The following is a 20,189-nucleotide window of genomic DNA, read 5'->3' as shown; positions in this document are numbered from 1 at the left end:
GGGATCCTGACCTGAGCCGAAACCAAGAATGGGATGCTTAGCCAACTGAGTCAGGCAGGTGCCCCAAGAGGCGGCATCTTAATTCTCTTGCTGAGTCTTGACAAAGCAGTGAAGAATGTCCTGGCATGACCCCTCCCACCCAACACACACCTTCTTTTGCTCCTTCTACCGGGACAGGAGGAGGCATAACTACACGGTTGTTTTGGTCTGTCCAGAGGTCCTAGTCTCATGGAGGCAGATAGGCAGGTGGCAGTTTCCACTACCGTGCGATGGGCTGCTGCTGGGGGAGTCTGTGCTTACCATGGCGGAACTGTGTCGTGATGGACAAAAATTTGCCGGTTGACAGTATCTGAGGATATACAGTTGCTTATTGCCAAAGGCTATGGTTTCATAAGGCAGGAAGTAATACAGAGTGCTCCCCGGTGGAGGGAGAGCTCCCCAGGTCCCCCCCACACCCCCCCCACACCCCCGGGGGCTTACAGCTGAAGACACTCACCTGTCCCAAAGCAATTCTTTGCCCAGTTAGGAGAAATCAGTGATTTGTTATTCTCAAGGGGACTTTTGGACTCTCTTATCTACTGCCTATCCTCCCAGCTCAAGTGTCTAGCTGTGCGTCTGTGCCCTCAACAGATGCAAGTATCTTCTGGAAAATAGATCCCCCATATATTTCCTGTGAGATGGAGGGAAACCGTTGTTGAGAAACCTCCCTTAGTGGGCTCAGCATCTGGCCTGCGTGAGGTCCACTTTGGCCGGAGGTAAATACAGAGCTCTTGGGAAATGCTCCTCTGAGAGAGTCTGGGAAGGCTTCATAGAGGAGGTGTCATTTGAGCTGGATTTTGACACGTGAAGAGACATTTTCTGGGAAAAATTTGGAAGGAATGAGCATTCCTGGCGAGGGAACCAGCATGTGCAGAGGAGAGGAGACATGAAAACATGCCTTTGGGACAAGGTGGTTTGTCATGTGCTGGAGAAGAAGCTGAGCTGGCCCCGGGGGGGTGGGGGGTGGGCGGGGTTTGTGTCTCATCTTGGGTGGCCTTAGGTCCAAGCATGTGGGGACTTAAGCAATTTGGGGAGGGAGGAAAGAAACTGGGATGGGCAAGACCTTTGTTGGAAAGAACCAGCTCAACTCCAGAGGCCAACGCAGGTGTGGGCACGGGCTCCGTGTGACCCACGCAGCGCCCCCGGGAGCGCAGCTTCTGCATGTCTGGGCAGGCGGGTGGAATGTGCCATTCCTGTGTATGGGCAGTTTTCCTTCCCTGCGGTCACCTACAATCTTAATGTTGGACGATTTGGGGCAAAATTATACGTGTTGCGGAAAATTTAGTAAATGTAGTAAATAAATGTTTGAAACACCCATCATCCCATCCTCCCCAGGTAACCACTCGTAACCTCTTGGGGTTTACTGTTTGTACACACGTTTTCTGAACAAAAATAGGATCACACAGTGCGGATTATTTATAGCCTGCTTTTTCCACGGGCCGTGCCATGAAGTCCCTTCCTTCCAATACAGGGAGTTCTGCGCGCTAGTTTTAGCGGTGGCCTGGGGCCCCTGGGTAGGACACACCAACACGTATTCCTCTAGCTGCTGATTGTTAGCGTTCAGTTGGTACAGCGAGCAGTGGGCTTGCGTCTTCTGAGTCTCCACGGCTACCCAGGGCCGTCCTCCCTGGTGTAGAAACCACATTTGGGAGGCTTTCACGTGACGCAGGGACAGCTCTGCGCCAAGTCTTGTCTGAAGCTGTTCCTCCTCGCTGTCGCCTCTGTCCCGACTTACCCTGTGGGTCCGTGGAGGTCTGGGGCCCAAGTTCCAAACCCCGAGTCCCGGGAGGCATAGCTCCTGCAGCAGTAGCCGTAGCTTTTCTAGTGGGGACATGGAATCGTTGATTTAGCAGGGTCGTGTGCCCCCCCTCCCCCCACCCCGCCAGCGGCTTTTAAGCTCCGCAGCACGGAGGAGGCCAGCAGCTCATCACAGGAGATTTGGCCTGGTGCCAGCCTGGCCCTGAGAAGCTGCCCCCCTCGTGGAGCAATGAGGTTCAATGAAGCCCCTTAAGTCTCCCGGCTGTGCTGCTCGAGCCGGTTTATCCATTTGTGTCCATGCTCTGCAGACCTTGGCCGAGCGAAATAGTGTTTTTGCTCCAGTGAGTTTGATTGGGCTGCGCTCTGACGGGCCCGGGTTTGACGGAAAGCGTGAGGACTGGTGTGTGTGTGTGTGTGTGTGTGTGTCCAGAGGCTTTGGGATCCAAGACAAGAGACTGAGCGCCTGGGCGACCGGCTTCAGAATCTGCTTGAGGATCTGGTGTCCACGTGAGCCACAGAGAGAAGCCCGCCGAGGGAGGTCCTACCCTGGTATGACCCTGGGTGGGGGGATGTAGAACAATTCTGTCCCTCTGTCGTTGGAGTATCCTCCATCCACCTTTCCGTCCATCCGTCCGTCCATCCACTCACCCACTTATTCACTTGTTAAAATATTCGTTGAACATCTCTATGCCAGGTGCTGTTTTAGGCATTTAGAGACACTGAGTGAACAAAAGTGACAAAAATCCCCGCCCTCACCGAGCTTAGAGCTTACATCCCCGGATGGGAGATGGGAGATAGCTCCTGAGCACACCAAGTCATTGTGTTTAGGAGTCCCTAAGGGCTATGTGGGAAAGCAGAGCAGGGACAGGGAATCTGGAGTATGGAGTGAAGGTGGGGAGAAGTGCAGTTGTGATGCTAATGGGTGCGGGGCTGGGGGTGGTGGTGAGAGCCCAGTGAAGATTCTCTCCTTGACCAAACTCAGGTCAAGCTCTTTTCAGCTCAGCTTCGATTTCGGGATTTCTGTGTTCATCTCCGCATTGTCCGATTTTACCAAGAATCCTGCTAAGTCAGTATGGCCGGAATCCCCCTGATTCTGGTAGGTCTGTTTAGCCCGAATTCCCCCTTAACCCTGATGTTTCTGCTTAACTTCCAGCCCCTGATGACTCCCACCCACCCTGCTCCTTGGCTATGAATTCCCACTTTCCCTTGTTATATTTGGACGTGAGCACCCTCTTCTCCCCCGCTGCAGAACCCTGCTGTGCTGATCCCTGTACCAGTCAGGAGAGCCCCCTCGAGTAAAGTTCTCCTTACCATGACCTTTAAAGAGTGTCATTGCATCGTTTTTTAAAAGTAGCTGTTACTAATGGGTTGCGTGAGAGAGTTAGTCATGTGGACATCCAGAGGAAGAAGGTTTCAGGCAAAGGGAGCAGCCAGAGCAAGGGACCTAAGCAGAAGCCTCCCGTGTTGTGTAGGGAACAGTGCCTGGAACAGACAACCTTAGCAGAGTGAGCGTAAGGGAGAGCGAGAGGAGATGTGGCCTGAGCAAAAGGCTTCGGCTTCTCTGTATGTCTTTATATAGGGGTACACTCTCCATGTCCCTCTGACTGTTGTCAGCAAGTTTGGCTCAGCAAAGGACAGCAGTCGGGTCATGGAAGGGGGATGGTGGAGAGCTACATGCCCACCCTAGACACCAGCACCTTCTTTCCTGGGCTCCACCGGAAAGAATCCTGGGGTACTGGGTCCCCGTAGACCTTCCCTAGGTCATAACTGTGATGGAGCTGCAGGTGGGCCCAGGAGGCCTCTTGGGAAGAAATGCAGGATGGAGCATTGGACCAGAAACTAGACGAATAGATCTGGGTTCACATCCCAACTTCTCCACTTTTATTTGTGGATTACTTAACCTGTCCAAGCCCCAGTTTTACCACCTGCCAAAGTGGGGATTGCTATGATAGTTGTTGTTGGAATACAGCGCATCTGTTGGAGGGAAATGAACGTGCTGCCTTCAGACAAGCCCCTCAGTGGCAGAACCAAGGGTAGAGCTCAGTCTGCCCCCCTCCATGTTCCTCTGTGCCTTCCCGCCTCTCCTGGGCTCCCCAGACTTACAGGGAAGACCAAGGGAAGCTTATAAAGTATTCGAAAGGGGCTGGCAGATGGTCAAGTGCTGTATAAATGTACGTTGTCATTGTTATTACAGATGGGACTTGGGGGTTCATGTCTGAGATGACCCTGGCCTCTAGTGCCTCAAGATTGTCCACATCAGTCGGCAGTGGCCTTTGAACGACAGCTGAACATTCTGTCGCTGAAGGTCACAGAGGAACTCAGCCAAGACGGGCATGGTTAATAGATTCTATCATCCTGTTTTGCACTTAAAACTATTATTTACACATGATGGCTTAGCAATGGCTGCCACATACACATTTTGCTAATTGATTTATGTGAACCTCCCACACTTGCTGTTGATCAATGGAAGCAGCTCTGTATTATCTCCTCCTTGGAGACCTAGAACAGACCTCACGCGGCTGTGCTTGGCACACTGGATGACCTCTCCCGGCCTCTGTTGCACGGGGGAAAGGAGCACAGATAACTGCGGATCATCTAGATTTTTCTACATTGTCATGTGTGCCTGTTTGCAATCAATTTAGAGAGACAAGCGTGCCCTGAGAATCTATTTCAACATCACACTGTTGGCAACCGTTCTGACATGCATATCACCCGGTAGGCTGGGGATTTTTATGTAAACGTCAGTAAATCTTACTTGGGTAATAAATTCAGATGGCCGGACTTGGTGGAAAAGTATGTGTATCTGAGGGGAGGGGGGAGAGAGGGAGAGAGAGACTTCTGCCTGTGATATTTGAACTGGAGAGATTTCATATTTACCTGGCTCAGGCAATAAACCCAAATCTGCCCAAATCATTTTCACCAAATGTGAATGCCCAGAAATAGCACTCACACCTGACCTTTCCCATTTGAAAACGGCTGACTCTAGAGCAGGAAATTGAAGCACATGGAGAAGAAAGGGGCCAGCCAGAGCCAGATGGAAGGAGCCCAGTGTGGAGCCTTCAGAGCCCCGGTGGCTGGGAGGGGGGGCAGTGGGTGGTCCTCCTTCTGGCAACCTGAGTGGACTTAAAGATCTGGGTGAGGTTCCCAAGGGTCCTCCAGGGAGCCGGTCTGTTCTCATTCACTTTAGATACTCTCCTGAGATATGGGGAATTTGTGCAGTTTATAGGAAAATCTAATTACATTTTTAAAGTATAGTGGGAAGCTATGTTTTATTTTATTTAGAATGATTTTTGTATGCGCATATAGTTAAGCATCAAATAATGCTAGAAAGCTTCCAACAAAACCCGATTCCCTGGTGGTCTCTGCACCCCCCCTTCTCCCTGCCTCCAGAAGCAACCACCTCTCTACTCTTTTTGCTTTTTCTTCTGTATTTGCGTTCATATTTTTTTTTCTTAGAGAGCGAGTGAGCGAGCGTACTAGTGAATGATGGGGGTGAGGTAGAGGGAGAGAGAGAAAATCTTAGCTAGGCTCCATGCCTAGTGCAGAGCCCAATGCGGGACTTGATCTCACAACCCCGAGATCATGACCTGAGCTGAAATCAAGAGTTGGACACTCGACTGACTGAGCCACCCAGGCACCCCTTGCTTCCATATTTCTGAATGATATCTGTGTACTGTCTCCTGAATGATCAGTTTTGGACATTGTCTGTTGCTTCTGTGCCATCACTCCCTCCCCTTCTCCTTGTCCCCGGATGGTGTGATGCCACATCTTGGAAGTTGTGTTGGTTATTGGCAGCAGAGTCAGGGACTTTGGTAGCATTGTTCTTCTATGGTTGTTTTCTTTCTGCTCAGCCTATTAATAAAATCTTCATTCTTCTATTTCTTGGAGTTCTTTTAAATCTCCCTGTAATTGTCGACAGCTTATGACATGCCCCTCAATACAGTTTTCCACTTTTTCAGACCTCTCAGATGATCCATCAGGCCCATATTTTTCTCCTTGATACCTCCTTTGATCCTCACACCAACCTTCTGAGGATGGCCCTCCTACTGTCCCCATTTTACAGATGAGAAAACTGATGCCTGTAGGGTCTGGCGACTTGCCTGAGGTGATACAGTGAAAAAGAGGCAGAACCAGTGTTTCGGCTATCTGTGATGTAGAGCAGACCACCCCAGAACTCCAGGGCTCAGACACAGCATCTGTTACAATGCCTCACAATTACTGGGCTTCTGGCTCAGCTGGGTGGTTGTCACCCTCTGACGGGGTTGGCCCCAGTGGTGGCTGGAGCTGGAGTCACTGGAAGGCTCAACTGGGGCGGGCATCCAGATGGCTTCTTTATACACGTTTGCCCTCTCCACGTTCCCTGCCTGCGGTGTACATGTGTCTCTCTCTCCAGCAGAGGAGCCTGGGCTGCCCCTGTGGTGCTCTGGGTTCCTAGAGGCAGGGTGTGGCACAGCATGACACCTGTCACTTTCAGTGTGGTCTGAGGGTCTAAAGAGATGGAGGGCTGGGAGAGCCATGGAGCAGTGCCACAGGAGAGCCTGTGGGGTGGGCAGCGCTACCGCCATCGTCCTTGGAGATACAGCTTCCCACAGTCAGGATCCAGTCCTTGGAAGTCTGCTGGCCTCCATGTAAGACTGTGTGTCTGCTGGCACAGCTTTAGTCTTATGGTTGTCAAACCCTAAAAAAAGTAGGCTCAGTAAGGATCAGCTAAGCCAGTGGTTTTCAAAATAATTAAAAACACTGTTGCACCCTTGCCTCAACAGGTAACTTAAGAGGCAGTGAAGAGTAGAGTGAAGAAATGAAAGGCCCAGGCTGTAGAAACTCACTCCTGTCCTTCCTTCCAAGCCACGGGACCTCAGATGGGTGAGCTCACTTTCATGTGGCTCAGTTTTCTTTTCTGTAGAATGGAAATGATGATCGTACTGATGCTAACCACAGGCTCCTGATGAGGACTGAGGCGTTCCTGAATGTGGGTGCTGAGGATAGTGACTGGCATGGAGTGTGAGCTCAGTGAAGGACGGCTGCTGGTGTTCTTACTACTCTTGCTTCTACTCCTGAGACCGACAGCATACGCCAGGAGGTGCTCTGAGCAGGCGGTCTATAACCGAGACTCCTCTCCCTCCATTCCTTGTGTGGCCTCTGAGGTAGACAAATATACTCTCCATGAGGTCATGTTGGGGATTAGAGCGGGTGCAGGTTCTTTTTTTTTTTTTTTTAAATATTTTATCTATTTATTTGACAGAGAGAGATCACAAGCAGGCAGAGAGGCAGGCAGAGAGACAGGAGGAAGCAGGCTCCCTGCTGAGCAGAGAGCCCGATGCGGGACTCGATCCCAGGACTCCGAGATCATGACCTGAGCCGAAGGCAGCAGTTCAACCCACTGAGCCACCCAGGCGCCCCGCGGGTGCAGGTTCTTAGCAGCTCCTCCCACTGAGGTATCTCCCTCCCTCTACATCTGGGCTCACCTGAGGGACTCGCTTGACAAGAGAATGAAACAGAAGTGGTATTGTGGGAAGTCAGAAGAAGACTTGGAGCTTCTTCCCCGGGGAGCTTGAACTGAATGCTCTGGGGATATCCAGCCACCATAGAGGAAACCCACCTACCCCGAGACTGTCTTGCGATGAGAAGCCCATACCACACAGGTCCTGGAAGATGAGATGCCATGTGGGAAGAGAAAAGCCAAGGGGCCAGACATATAGTTGACAGAGCCGTCTTGGCAGTGGACTTTCCAACAGCAGCCACCTTAGCCGACACCACAGTGATCAGACGTGAACCTGCCAGCAGAGCCTTTCCTGAATTCCTGAGCTGTAAAATTGTGAGCCAAAGTAAAGGGCTGTTTTCAGCCGCTAAGTCTTGGGGTACTTAGTAACACTGCTGCAGGTAACTCAGACAGGAGATGTACCCAACAGGTGAACATTTACATGGAAAGGTGCTAGCCCATGGAGGAGAAGCAACCCTCACTCACTGAGGACAGTTTGTTGTGAGAGTTAGAAACAGAGACCCTGGACTCAGCCATCCAGGATCCTGAGCTGAGTCCAAGATCCAACACTTGCTGTTTGAGAAGATTCTTAATCTTAAACGTCCTAATTCCAGTGTAAGAATGAAATGAAATATTTGCAAATGATTATCACATAGTAAACACCCAGTAAATGTCTGCAGTATTGTCACCAGTGATAACTGATGGCAGATCAGAAACGATGTTCACCGGTTCTGAGCTCACACATTTCCGGGGAGCCAGTCAACATGGTGCGCATGTGTGTGTGTGCACACGTGCTCATGTGTGTATATGAGTAGAGAGGTTTCCATCCAGGCTGTTTTACTTCATAGTTTGCATCTCCATAAGCAGATTATTGATCCCTGAGCCTCAGTTTCTTCATCTGTAGAATGGGCATAATAACATCAGAGATGCTGTACAGATAAACTATGGCTTCTACTATTTTCCTACCCACAAGTGGTTATGATAGGAAATGGTGGGAAAAGACAGGAAGACACCATCAAAAGAGAACTTGGAAGTCTCACCTTAGAGTGCAGAGAATAGACAAGGTCTGTTTGCCTGGATTCTTCCATTTCTAGAGGAGCACTTTTTATGTGAAATCTCCAAAAAATTAGTTTCAATTATCTCATTGGAAATCACCAGCAGTTTGATCAAAAATTTAATAGGAATCATGGATGGTGGTTCATCTAATGATGACTAGGCGGTGTCAGCATCTGTTACAGGTTCACCGAGAACCATTTTCAACATGACACACTCTTCTCACCAAATGAAAAATTAATTTAAATCCCCATCCCAGATGTAGCCAGAACAAACATTCCTAGAGCCAAAAAATGGAGAAAATACATCCTAAATACGTACAGGGATGGTGTCCTTGTGATTTTATATTCCTGTCGGCTGTTGAACATTTGGGCCGGACTAGATAAACATATATTTTATGTATTACTAAATTATTGCCCCCCCAACCCCCCCAAAAAAAAGAAGGAAGGAAGAAGGCAGAGGGTGTATGTGTGCAATCCAAGTACATTCCAGTATCACACCTTGTTTGCTGGCTTTTGACAAAAAACAGAAGTCATTTTTCCTCCTGCTTGGAATTTTGCTTTCAGAGATGATTGAAAACAGCTGCACGGGTCCGACCTACTGAGTGGACCCCCAGACGGTCTCCCTGCGTTGTTGTTATGACAGTAAATGGTGGAGGTTTAATGAGCAAGATGCACGTGGCCAGTGTCCAGGACCAGCCATGCTTATCTTCCTCACTTACAGTCACGGAGTTTCCTAGGATGAAGGTGTGGTCCGGGTCCAGGCCCTGGCCCTTGCTCTTCTCGGGGTCACCTGGACACCAGCCCTATGTTTTGTGATTGGCAGCCTCTGAATTTCCAAATTAATTCCTGTGCAAATAGTAGCCAAGACAGCCCTTTTGCTGGAATGTTCATTCTGTCAGAGAAGGGTGATCTGAAATATTCTGGTAGTCTCTTGGCATGCACCTGGCTTGGGGCTGGGGCAGCTGGGGTACTTGTATGAACCTCTGAACCGAAGAATAGTCTGTCTGGTGGGTGCACCTTATTTGTATCCTTGTCCATCCATCTGTCCATTCACCTAACCATCCATCCATTTCCCATCTGTCCCTCCTAAACTCTTTGTCTGGAAGCAGAACTGATGGAATTGGACACTGAAGACTGGTAGACATTTGGGTGGGAGGCATGGATGCCCCTTCTTGTCCCCATTGCTGGCTCCTGGAGCGCCTCGGTAGAACCCTAAGCTTTGAGGAGCATTTTGAGATCCACTGCTCTTGGCCTTTTGCCTCATCCTCAGCTTTCATTCTCAATTTTATTCCCAAATATCCATCTAGGTCCTTCTCAGACCTCAGCCTGCATGTCCAGGAGCCCACTGAATAGTGTCCCTCGGGTATTGCCATAGCTATTCAAGCACAACACTTCACACGGGACCTGTCGCCTTCAGACCTCACTCCAAACAAGCAGTCCCTCTTCTGCGTGTAATTAATGGTACCACTCTCTACCTGTGTGTCCAAGCCTGAAATTCAGACTGGTTCCTTACAGTATTTCTGCTTCTCGTAAAGAAAAGGGTTAAAAACGCTGGATCCTGAGCTCCATGAAGGGACTAGGATTCATGTCTCATGTGACTATATCACATGGGGACCTCTCTGGCCCAGTGGCTAAGGGTTTGGGTCTGGAGCCAGCTCTACCAGTCTCTAGCTGTGTGATTTGTGCAAATTCCTTAACCTCTCTTTGACTTGTTTTGCTCAGCCACAAAGTGAGAGACCACCTATCTTCTTGGGTTTTGAGGATTAAATAGTATAGTGTTTGCAAAGCCTTTGGCATGGTGTTGAGCATGGTAGAAATGCTTGGTGAATGCTGGCCATCCCCTTCTCATCCACGCCCAGTCAGCACTTCTGGCCAAATGTGTCTCAGCATTTTTTTGACTCATCTCTTCCTCTCCATGCCTACCACAGTGTCCTGTTTCAGGCCCCCATACCCTCCTTGTCTAGATCATTTAACAGCATCCTGCTCTGGGTAGCCAAACTGATTTCTCTATAATACATTATTTGACCACCTCCCCTCCTACTTCCTGTTTAAAACCCTTCCATGGTGACCCATTATCTATTGGGAAAAGCTCTGCCTCCTTGGCCAGGAGTATTAGGTTGTCCACAAATACCTGTGCACCCTCTCCAGCCTCAGATCTCATACTCCATGTCCTCCCTTTCCCTTCTTTTCTCCCTCCCTCCCCCCCTCCTTCTTTCCCTTACCCCTTCCTTCCTTCCCTCCATTCCTCCCTTCCTTTTCTCTTCTCCTGTTTTTCTTCTCTCCCTCCTTTCCTCCCTCCTTCCCTTCCTTTTCCCTCTCTCTCCTTTCCTCCCTCCCTCCCTTCTATCCTTTCCCTTTCTTCCCTCTCTCCCTTCCTTCCCTCCCCTTCTTTATCCCTTCCCTTTTTTCTCTTTTTCCCTTCCTCCTGTCCTTCTTTCTCTAGCTCAGCTGAGGTTTACTAAAGACTCCCGTGTGCAGGGGGTTCTGCCTAGCACTGGAGTGCAAAGATGAGGGAAGACAGTTCACCTGCCCTCAGGGAGCTCCCATGACAGACAGACAAGAAGCCAGACATTGATTAGGGAGTTAAGGAAAGAGCATCCAACCGCCAGCTGAGACAGTGCTGCCGGAGGGGCCTCAAACGTGGGGGTTATTTGAACTGGTCGAGGAGATCAGGCCCAGTATCCTGGAAGAATGTGTGACTCTCCGCCTTGACTGAGGGGTTAACCGGGCAAAAGCGCAGAGGAAGGGGCTGTGTGTGTGTGTGTGCGCGCACGCACGTGCTTGCACTGTGATTTGAAGTACTGGCTACTTTTCTGAAGGTCAGACAACACCTTAGTGAGGCCTCCCGAACTCAGCTCAGCCTTCTCTTTCCCCACTAAGGTTGCAGCCAGCCTTGTGGGCAGGTCTGCCCCTGTGACAATACAGAGGGGCAGGCCTGTCCTCTGCGACTCTCCCTTCACCTTCACATCCCTGGCCCACCCCCACAACCTCAGAATGAAGCAGGAGATTGAGAGCATTATCTGGAAAATCCATAACCCGATATTACAACAAACAAACCTTATTTGGTTGAAACTATCTCCAAAGTTGTTGTGTTTTGTATATTTTGTATTTTGTTGTTGTTGTTAAAGAGAAGTAGAACCAGATGCAAGTACCATTACGACAGGGAAGGGAAGCTTCAGCTCAGCTTTGAAAACTGCACAACAGCTGGGTTTGTAGCCAGGTGAAGAGGAGGGGTCAGTGGATAGAGAATTACATCAAGGCTGGGGGCTTCTGACCACACTGACCTAACAGGTTTCTTGCTGACGGCAGGCCAAGACTTAGACCTCAAAGGTGGGGCCTGAGGAACCTGCGCAGATACCGAGAGTGGGGGATGTTTGCTAAGCTGACTTCACGGGATTCCTGCCCAGACTGGCTGGGCAGGCTGAGGACAGAGCCCACAGAGGAGGCCTAGCGGAGGAGACGGCTCTGAGGAGCCTAAAGTTGGTCAAGGGGAGAGACTTTTTCAGTTTGGGTTGGGGTTTTCCTGTGCACCCACCTCTGTGCTGCCCTTAAGGGTAAAAAAGGTAAAAAAAAAAAAAATCACTGGGAAGGGGTGTGCTTGCCTTATCTACTGCTGTGTGTTGAGTTCCCTCTTTCTCTCCAACCGAAGGACAGGACGTGTGAGAACAGCTGGTCCTTACCAGGAGCATAGTCCGTGGGACTTGGCCAAGACTTCCCTCTGCTAATCCCCACAGATGATGGGCAGCGGCCAAGAGCAGAGGCTGAGCGCAGACTCTGGCAGTGGCCGCGGTCACTGATTGGTCAGCCTAACCCCGAGGTTTGGACTCCACACACCTGTCACCCCTCTGCTGGAGCATAAGCACCCGGACTGCCGAGCCCGAATCTCCAGGTGTCCCTGCCACCCAGACCGGCACAGGGCTTCCGCCTCATTCCTGCTCCCTGGATGGGCCAGCCGGAGAGCTGAGCCCCCACGCCAGCCAGGTCCTTGACTCCGAGTGCCAGACAGGGCATTTTACGTAGGACGTCTGTGATAATTACTGACATGTTTACACATTCTGCTTTGTGCAAAGACATTAACCTTTTTGAGCCCTGTCAGCTGACCTCATCAGAATTTCAGAGCTGGGTCAGGAAAAGCAAGGATGCTGGGCAGCACGGCAATAACCAGAAGTGCTCTCATTCATCCCATTCTGCACGGGTGGGTGGTGGCTGCTGCCATGATAGGCCACGTAGGATGCCCTCCAGGAGGGTCCCACCGAGATTGCGTCCCGTCATGCTAACAAGCTGAGTAGAAGAAGGAGAGGGTGCTGAGGTGTAAAGCCTAAGAGCAAATTCTTGGGGAGACGGCGTGTTTGCACCGTGCACTCTGTGGGACCGGTGCTCTGGTCCTCCAGGTGCCCGGCCACTGGGAGGGGGAGGACAGCACAGGACTGTTTGTGGTCTCTTGGCTGTCTCTGCCTGAGGAGCAGAGGGGATTTGTTGGGGTTGGGGGGCAAAAGTGGGAGGGAGGCATCGGGAGATGGCCTTCTTTTCTCCAAGGAGGATGACCTATGAGCAGAGACCTGGATGAAGGCAGGGATGGTTTGTGTGTTTATCCTGAGGGTCAGGAGAGCCCAGGCGTCCAGGCATCCAGCAGGTGTGGCGGCCAGTGAAATGCCCTGCATCCGCCTGTGCACTGCTGGGCCCTCCCATTCCTACCGCTTGTGGAATGCCGGTGAGGTTGGCCTGGCAGATGGGACCCAAGGATGCCCTCGTGATCCCCACCTTGTGCCGCGCGTGCTCTGGGGTATTCCCTTCCCGTGACGGAGCCTGGGCCTGGATTCTCCTCCGGTTCGTCTTCAGCTGATGCTCTCGCCCAGCCACCACCCTGTTCATGGCCCGGGGAGCCGGTGCGGCAGGGAAGCGGGCTCACGCAGCACAAGCCGCCGTGTCTATGCTGACTTGTTACACAGCGGTAGGTAGCGAGTGCAGTCGGAATCCCAGGTGCTGAATGCTCTTTCTGCTCGGCTCTGGGGAAACCTATCCCGTGGTGGGGAATAGAGGGCTTTAGGCACTGACCCTAACCCAAGGCTGTGTTCCGGCTTTTATGGGCCTGGGCTCTCCTGTCATGGTGGGCTCCATCTTCCAAGAAAATAAAAATCTAGTAAAAACAAGTTTTATGCTCAACTCGTTGTAAAGATGGATATAATCCAGGTTGAGTTTATTATTATATACATTCATTATTGTATTTATTTTTCTTTGACTTAGAATGAGAAGATTTTCATGGGCTCCTAAAAGCGTCTGGGGTCCCCAGCACGTGCCTATGATGCCTGGTGGATACGTTGCCCCAGACTTTCCAGCCTGTCAGCTGCTCTGGAATTTTTAGTAGTTCAAACAAGTGAACAAAGGTGGGAAGTGGGAGGGAGAAGAAGAAATGGAGAATATTCCATCTCAATAAGTAGTTACTAAAGCTGTCCTGCGGGTTAAATGCTGGAGCTCCTGAGGCCACAAGGATGAAGGTGGCTGGGTTCTTGACTTCTGGAACATTCTCTCGTAATTGCAGAGATGAGACAAGTCCCGGGTGACGATAAATGAGGCCCGAGATGAGAAGGGCCACGGGAGAGAGAAAAGCCTGAGACGTTCAGGAAAGGAGGACATTCTGTCCCCAGAGTTACTCATTTGTTTGCTTGGGGGTCGGTTCTTTTATTAGAAACCTGTATTGAATTCTAGGTTGTGTGTGAGAGATACAGATGCTTCTAAGAAGTGGTCCCTGCCTCCGAGAAATCCACAAGCTCGGGTAGGAGACAGATTGTTGCAGTGCTGTGTGGCGAGGGGTCTGATGTGTGCCGGTCCAAAAAGGCTCTCTGGGTGGGAAAACCTGCTTCCAGCGCACATTTCTTAGTCTCTGCCCTGCCGATGCTGTGGGCCACATACTCCTCTGTTTTGGGGCTCGCTTGGGCTTTGTGGGATGCTTAGCAGCCTCTCCAGCTTCTGCTCTCCAGATGCCAGAAGTGTCTCCCTCCGGCCCCCATTGTGAACTTGTCCTGCTTGAGAAGCACTGGGTTAGAACTTACAGTGGGACCTAGGGTGAGTTAGTTTGTCAGTGCCTCAGTTTCCTCGTCCGTAACATAGGGACAAAATGGGACCTGTCTTGCAGGCTTATAGCAAGGGTTAAATGAGATGATTTGTGTAAAATGCTATGAACAGGGCGCCTGGGTGGCTCAGTGGGTTAAGCTTCTGCCTTTGGCTCAAGTCATGATCTCAGGGTCCTGGGATCGAGTCCTGCATCGGGCTCTCTGCTCAGCAGGGAGCCTGCTTCCTCCTCTCTCTCTGCCTGCCTCTCTGCCTACTTGTGATCTCTCTCTCTCTGTCAAATAAATAAATAAAATCTTTAAAAAAAAATAAAATAAAATGCTATGCGCACTAACCAGCACATGGTGAATACTCCGTAAATGGAAGCAGTGCTTGGCGCCACTGTGTAGGAAAGGCTGTGGCACGTGGTTTGGATTGGACCAGAGCCTGCGATTCCCGGAGGCCCCGGGGATGTGATACAGGTATCAAGGGGGCTTGGGGATCGAAGACACATGCACGTTGACTGGGTGAGTGACAGAAGGTCCTGGAGAGCCCTGACGACCAAAGGGAGCCATCGAGGCTTGAGTCAGGAAGTGACCGAGATCTAGAAGGTTTCTGAGCTATGTCGAGTGGCAAGTGGAAGTTTCTCAGGCGTCCATGAGGGGAGGCCCGTGTGCCACCATTGTATCATCAGAGAGTGGGTTTATGTATCATTAGAGAGTGGGTTTAGCTAACAGCTCCCTGGGAACCTAACCCACTCAGGGTCCCCCCAGCTACGAGCTGTGGCTCCCGAGCCAGTAGACTTGGAGTTCTGCCAAGGGTGGGATGACTTGGAGTGGGGGAGCCTCGCACTGCTCCTTGGCCTGCCAGTCTCCTCACACACGGGACAAGGAATGCCATTGTGTGCGGCAGAAAATCAGACTCAAGGATGTGTCCCAGGCTGAACTCTACAGAGGAGAATGTTAACCCCTCATTTTCTGGAGGAAAAAATTGCTACGGAGTCTATTTCCACCCTCCCCACCTCACCCCCAGAGGCGTTATTTCCTGCCCTGTCCATCTTTCTGTCCTGATTCAGCAGGCCTGCTTTCTCTTCCCTCCACCACCCTTATCCCAGTTCATAGTTTCTACACTTTACTCAGTGACTCATAAGCTGCTTCTCCCTGACTTCAGGATCCATTTTTTTCTCCCTAAACCGCCTCTCCTAGGAAGGCAGCTCACTTTCAGGGAGCCCCAACAGTGTGACAGCTGCTTACATACCTGTGGGAAGCTGCATTATGCCCCCTCCCCCATGCCCTCATCCTAATCCGGGGAATCTGGGAGCATGTTACCTTCCCCAACAGAAGGGGCTTTCCAGATATGATTAAAGCTATGGTCCTTGAAATAGGAAGATTATTCTGGATTATCTGGATGGGTGTAGGATGATTCCACCTTGCAAGGTGGAAGCTGAGGGTCAGAGAGATGTGACAACAGAAGCAGAAGCCAGATTGCTTGAAGGGGGCTGCAAGCCAAGGAAAGCAGGTGGCCCTTAGCAGCCGGAAAGCAAGGAAAAAAAGAACAGATTTCCCCTGGGACCTTCAAGAAAGCACTCAGTCCTGCGTGCACCTTGATTTTAGCCCTGTAAGAGCTATCCTGGACTTCTGACCTCCAGAACGGCAAGGCAGTAAGTTTGTGCTGTTTTAAGCCCTAATATTTGTGATACTTTGTTACAGCAACAATAGGAAATGAATACATCAATCTTACCTGCTGATGAGGAGACAGAGGTTCATAGAGGTCCTGAGGTGTGTTTCCGGTCATGCAGCAGGCACATAAGGATCTGAGACACAAACAGGCCTGACTTCAAAGCCCACGTCTGCTCGAGATGCGGCAGGAAGCAGGCTTTCTCAGACACGTGGGAGACCCAGACTGACTGTGGCCTTGTCCCCTGATACACTGCTAAGCTTCTCAAATATGACATGAGCAAGCGAACAAACAGAAAACACTCAGATTTGAACATCAGCTCTCTGAACTAGACAGCTGTTTCTCTAGTGGCAGAGAAGGGAACTTGCACGTTTGACATTCTTGGTAGTTTCCAGCTCTTTGATTTGGGTGTGTCTGGAATTCGGTCAAAGTCGTGGTGTCCACTACTGCCTGGGCCAGTTATGTGTCCTCTGTGCTGAGGGCCCGGTCCGTGGTCCTGACTCCAGTTTTGCCTTCAAATACGAGGGTATCTGCAGAATTCTTGATACCTCATAGGTGTTTAACAAATGTGCCTCCTTCCTCTGTCTGGCAAGTCTGTTTCCTAAAGAACCGATGGAAGAGAGCCAGGGACTTGGTAGGACCAAACCTCGACGCTGGAAGCCTGCTCCAACGATGTGCTGACGGCGAGCGGGCCCTCCAGTGTTTCTTCTAGAATGCACGCTCCCTGCAGGCAGGGTTTTTTTTTGCTGTTTTTATTTTTCTGCTGCATACCCAGTGCCTGGTACCTAGTACGTTCTCAGTAGATATATTTGACAAAAATCGACCACAACTAGTGCACTGGACTGAGTCCAGATTCAGGTTCTTATTTGCCACTTGCTGGCCTTTTGGCAAGTCTCTTGGCTTCTCTGAACTTCTTCAGTCCTTTCACTTGCAACAGGAAAAAAAAGGGGGGTGTTTTTGACCACCTTTTGGGATTAGGGGACAGAGCTTAGGAGTAATTCCCCTAAAATCTTTCGTGAGTGGGATTTATGAAGAATTCCTACATGCTACATGTCACATTCTGTACTGTGTAGGTCTACAGCCGTTCATTACGTTCACGCAAGAGCCACGGGGCTCGGGGAGGTGAGATGAGTTGGCCAAGATTCTATACACAGAAGTAACAGGACGTGCCGACTTCAAAGCTGAGACTTTTTTCCATCTTTCTCCCCCACTCCCCCCGCCCCCACACACTATAAATAAAGGGTGGAAAGGCTTGTATCCTGCATGGTCTTGAGAGAATCCATGAATTGAACAGCATGTGATGGGGGCCCAGAACGATGTACCCCTAAACTTCATGTAAAGCGCTACTGTCCATTTATTATTTATTCTTCTGCAGCAGGTCTGACCCTCCATGCACAAACTCGTGCTCTCAAATTTTCTGTATCCCAGCCTCGCATTCTACTCTGGACCCTCACTCCTTCCTGGGGTCTCCTGTGCCTTGTAGATCCTATTGCCGTCCTAGTTCCCTGAGCAGTATCAAGGTATTTGGGTGGGGGTTTCTCATCCGGTCCTCTGTCATCTGCCTGCACCATTACCTTTGCGCCTCTGTGATTTCTGGCCTCGTGGACGTCCTCCGGTCCCGTGTCTTCCTGCTGCTTCCGTCCTCAGTGGGGGCTGTATGAGCCCATCTTCTTCCACATGTGGCAGCTGGGCCTTGCCTCTCCTCCCTGACTCTACCCCCACTGCCCCACCAGTCTCGCTGAGAAACGGGGCTACTTTTGGCTCTAGGGACGCTCACACAGACACTCTCTCTTGTCACTCCTTCCTTCTCTCCCCAGAATCTACAGTCTGGGAAAAATCCTTTCCCGTTCCAAGTTTCTTTAAGACTTTCTGCTTTACTTCCAAATCCGCTAAGAGCTTAGGTCTTTATGAGAACAAAACAGGACACGGATCTGCTTCCTTCCTTCCTCTCCGGTGTGCCCTCCTGAGGGCGGTGGGCATGGGCAAGGGAAATACATACGAAGACCAGGAAGGAGAAAGTGCCACCTTCGCTTATGTCTCCAAATCACACCCAGCCACATAACGCATCTTTGGTACACACTTTGTCTGTCCAGAGCACTGGGCTCGGTGCTGGCACACAGTAGCGAATAAGGGAGATGTGGACAATTGTGGAGGAAGAGACCGGTTAGAATCGAGGAAACACGAATCCATCCATTCTTCCGTCCAATAAGTATTTAGGGATCGTGGAAGAGCTGTGTGGAAATCACAGTGCGGGGTGTGCTGGGAGACATGACCAGGAGGCTGGGTGAGAAAAGGGCAAGACAGACCTCCTTTGGATAGAAAGGGCAGAAAGGGCTCTGATAGAGGGTGCCTGGGGGCTCAGTTGGCTAAGCAACTGCCTTCAGTCCATGGACTTCAGACCATGGTCCCGGAGTCCTGGGATCGAGTCCTGCATTGGGCTCCCTGCGTGGCAGGAGTCTGCTTCTCCCCTTGACGCTCCCCCTTCTCATGCTCTCTCTCACTCTCTCTCTCTCTCTCAAATAAATAGATAAAACCTTAAAAAAAAGAAAATGATGTTTAAACGAATACTCACGGGGTGGCAAGGGGTCACCGTGCAGAGAGGGGTGAGCAGAACTTGCCAGGCAGCGGGATTGGCATGTGCAAAGGCTGAGGCAGGATGAGCTTTGGAAGCACGCTGGCATGGGCAGACACCTTGGACGGGGCTGAGGGGCTCACTCTAACGCCACCCAGCTGACTGCTTCTGAAGGAAGGTGAGGCAGAACCTCAGTCTCTTTAACCTGGGAATTTAGAGTGTGGGGTAGGGTGAGGGTTTTGTGGTCCAATGAGAACTACCTTCTAACCTCGATATTCTGAGATGCTCTGCTCTGCCTACAGTACAGGGAGCTCAGCAGAGGTTCGTCTGCAGCAGGAGCTGGTGAAAACTCCTCTCTGGGATTCCCTCCGGGCTAACACTGGTGGTTCGTCTCCAGGGGCACATCTTGCGGCAGACTTTAACTACCTTCGCCGAGTCCCAACAACCTGACTCTTCTCCCCGCTTTCCCTCTGATGGTTCAGGGGACCCAGACCCAATTTCTGGCGGTAAACCCTCAAGTCAATACCTTCCTTTCTTTCAGACGCATTCGGTGGGAAGTCTTTGCCTCCCTCTTTCCTCCCTGACTTCTCAGCACTGCCTAGAAAAAGGAAATGGTTTGTATTTCCATGATTCTGTAGGTTTTTTCTTCTTTTCTTTTGTTTTTAAGATTAAGAATTCCATGGGTGTGTCCAGGTGGTTCAGTCGGTTAAGCACCAACTCTTGATCTCAGCTCAGGTCTTGATCTCAGGGTTGTGAGTTCAAGCCCCATGTTGGGCATCATTCTGGGCATGGAGCCTATCTAAAAAAAAAAAAAAAAAAAGAAAGAAAGAAAGAGAGGGAAAAATAGATTTAGAATTCCATGTTCTTTATTTATAATGAGAACCGCAGGGATGAAAGCTCCACCTGGTTCTAGAACATTCTCTCATGACGTGGATAATGTTTCAGAGCTGTGCCAATAGGATATCCTTGTTTGGATCACATTTATTCAAGAGTTTGTGGAGAAGCAACAGTTTTGCTCTGAATTCCTGTGGGGGCAGAGACAGTGTGGCTGACTTCTCTTCTTCCTCCCCACCGTCCCTGGTCAGCCTGGGGCATTTGAATGACTGGCTCCTATAACTGCTGAAAGGGGGGGCTTTGTCTCTACAGACTTGGGGCAGTCCTGGCTAGAGGCTCAGCAAACAGAGGCTCTCCTCACTCTTTATCTACCTGTCCCTCTGATGTCTCTCCCATGGGGACCAGTCAGTTTTGCTCTTTATGGGGCATTATGGAAAACCTATCTGCTCTTGGCTGGAGGGGACCATTTTTGCTTGGTTTACTTTTCTTTCTTGGCTTTGTTTAAGCAGCTCAGTCTGCCAAGTGGCTGATACCATCTGTAGGGCTCTTCGATGTGATTTAAAAAGCCAGAGTCCTTTCCCACCACCATCATACCCACTCGCACAGTCTGGATAACCCCTCCCTCCAGCAACCCCCTCCCCAGCTAGCTTCCTGGCAATCACTGTGCAGGTTTCTGGAGTGCTGTGTCAACTTCCAGGCAAGAGAGCCCTAACCATTCCCTCCAAAT

Source organism: Lutra lutra, chromosome 4 (assembly GCF_902655055.1).
Source record: "Lutra lutra chromosome 4, mLutLut1.2, whole genome shotgun sequence".
Taxonomy (NCBI): Eukaryota; Metazoa; Chordata; class Mammalia; order Carnivora; family Mustelidae; genus Lutra; species Lutra lutra.
This window is presented reverse-complemented; position numbering follows the sequence as displayed.